Genomic DNA, 3,117 nt, shown 5'->3' on the forward strand with positions numbered 1-3,117 from the left:
ATTATAAGTTCCTAATAACGTTACTATAATTAAATAAACGATATATTAAAAATAGCGTAGGCGTAGCTCACTTACAGTGAGTTTTATAGAAAATCGGGTTTTTCTTGGAGCAGCGTTCCCGAGCCAAAAAGCTCTTCTTCTCGGAGCCGTCAAGGACTCCGGGGCTTCTGCTTCGTGCTAGGGAGGTTCCCTAGGCTTTTTGGGGGGTTTCGGGGCTAGAGAGATGTTATAGAGAGAGAGAGGGAGAGTAAAAAGAAGAAAGAATGGGAAAGGTGTGAAGAAAATGGGGGTGGGAAAGGTTCTACTTATAGGGTGAAAATTGGTTGATCTTGGTGTCACATGTCACCATCTAGTGGCAAGACTTGGGGAGAAAGCAATGACTAAGATTGTGCCACATCACCTATTTTTGCACAACACACTTACGACTTCTAAATTCCGTAACTTTCACATACGACCTCTGTTTTGGACGTTCTTTATATCCACGCATAGGTAAATATAAGATCTACAGCTTTCATTTTGACTCTATCAGCTAATTCTTGACCGATCTTAAATTTAACAGTACGAGGAGATTATATTGTTAAATATCCGCGTAAAATTCATAACTTCTACATACGGACTCTGTTTTCGTCTGTCTTTTTACCGTTGAGTTCCTATTAATGAGATCTTCAATTCTCATTTAGGTCGTGTAGGCCAAAAACCGCTCGAACTAAAATTCGAGTTTCAGGTCGTGCACTGCTATGCCAAATCCTAAAAAATTCATAACTTCCTCATACGGAGTCAGATTTGGGCGTTCTTTTTTTTTTGTATGTTCTCGGTTTAACATATACTACAACTTTTATTTGGATCGATAAGGCTAAGAAGTCCTTTATCAAAAATTCATTATTTACGTCTCCCGGTGACGTGCCGGTTTTGTCGTAAAACTTCGACGGGCCATAACTTCTTCATTATAACTCGGATTTCGGCGTTCTTTATATGTACGGAATAAATATTCTTTTTTCGAAAAGTCGTTTTCGACACCTATTATCTCTAAATTGACTAACCCAGATCTACTAAACTGTGAATTGTCTATTACGTTGTAAATTTATTCACAACTTAATATATTACATTCACCATTTAGTATATATAAATGTCTTCATATATTAACCCCTAAATATAAGTTTTAATTTGAAAATATGACTATAAATATATATTTTTTTGTCTTAAATTATGAATTTATTATATTTAACTGTGAATTTTATATATTAAACTGTGAAGTGTCTATATTAAGAATTTTAATTCATATTATTGTAGTGAATTTATATTTTTTGTATTAAACTGTAAAGTTATTATAATAAACTGTGAATTTTACGTATTAAGCTATGATTTTTGTACTTTAAATTTTGAATGAATTGCATTGAGCTATGCATATTTATTTAAATTGTGAATTTGACTATATTAAACTGTGACTTTTTTATATTAAACTGTGATTCATGTGTTTAAAAATGTGAATTGACTGCATTAAACTATGAATTTCTATTTAAACTATGAATTGATTGCATTTTGTTGTGAATCTTTTGTTATATGTGTTAAAATATGAATGATTTATGTATCATTTTTTTCTAAATTTTCTTATGAATATATTTATTTTTTTGTTGTATAAATTTATAAGAACTCACTAGTTTTTATAATTGTTTTGCATTAAATTCAAAATGAGTTAATTAATAGGTTTACCAGACCGTGAATGTAATATTTAAGTTGTTAATGCATGACTTTATTTACAGATCTGATTTGGAAGAAACAGCGGCTACTATGTTGATACAGATGGTTGGCGGCAGCATGTGGTGATAGAGTTTGAGTTTTTGACTTCTTTGAATTAGTGAATTATTGTAAAACAATTTGTATTAAGTTGTATTTTTTTGCATTAAACTGTAAAATGACTGTGTAAATCTGTATTTTATATAAGTTTTGTGTTAAAATATGAGAACATATATGAATAAAATATTAGACTGTAAAAATTATAATTTTGCACTTTTCATATCAACAACACAAAAAATTAGAATATTAACATGTTTAATAAGAGTATCATGTACATATTTACTAATTAATTGAGGTTCTTAGGGTTCTTAATCTTTTATGGTTCTTATTTGAACCACTCCCTATATATATATATATATATATATATATATATATATATATATATATATATATATATATATATATATATATATATATATATATATATATATATATATATATATATATAGGAAAAGTGAATATACCTTTAAGGGTATATAAGCTTAGGTACACAAACCCATCATAAAACGTCATTTTTTTTATTTATATTCATTATAATGTTCTTAAACATCAATCCTAACTTGATTTACTTTCAAGATTTTCAAAATTTCACTATTATCTTCCTCTTACATCATATTTTTTTTTGTCGGACACCTATTAGGTTAAATATATTATAGTTTAAAATAAAAATTATATGAGAAGAACATAAATGTGAAATTATAAAATTTTTGGAAGTAAATCAAGTCAGAAGTTTAATTATAAGAACATTGGACAATTACAATGTATATACATGATACAAAATGGTATATTATGGTGATTTTGGGTACCTAAACTTATATATTCTTATTGGTATATTCACTTTTCCAAATATATATATATATATATATATATATATATATATATATATATATATATATATATATAGAGAGAGAGAGAGAGAGAGAGAGAGAGATATTATATTATCTATTAATGTTAAGATTTGCTTGAAAATATTAAAATCAATAAAAACAAAAAAGGTAGGAGTTAAATTGAAATATTAATCTGTTAAGGACCCTGGAAATTGACGTTGTAGGTATCCCTGACCACAAAGTAAAAATATTGATAGTATTAGTATGACCATCAATATTTTTTCGAAAATAATAAAAAGCATGTGGAAGATACGAAATATAATTGAAAACTCAGTTTTGGTTTTAGTGCATGAATGTATTGGGAAATTCATAAACATTACGAACGGCTTGTGTTGGGTTGTGTTTCTCTCCTTAATCATTGGAATGTGTGTTTTTATGATGGTTTTTGGTAAACCTTTTAATTGAACTATTAAGCAACGTTTTAATCATCTTTTTT

Source organism: Lactuca saligna, chromosome 9, assembly GCF_052625555.1.
Source record: "Lactuca saligna cultivar CGN05327 chromosome 9, ASM5262555v1, whole genome shotgun sequence".
Taxonomy (NCBI): domain Eukaryota; kingdom Viridiplantae; phylum Streptophyta; class Magnoliopsida; order Asterales; family Asteraceae; genus Lactuca; species Lactuca saligna.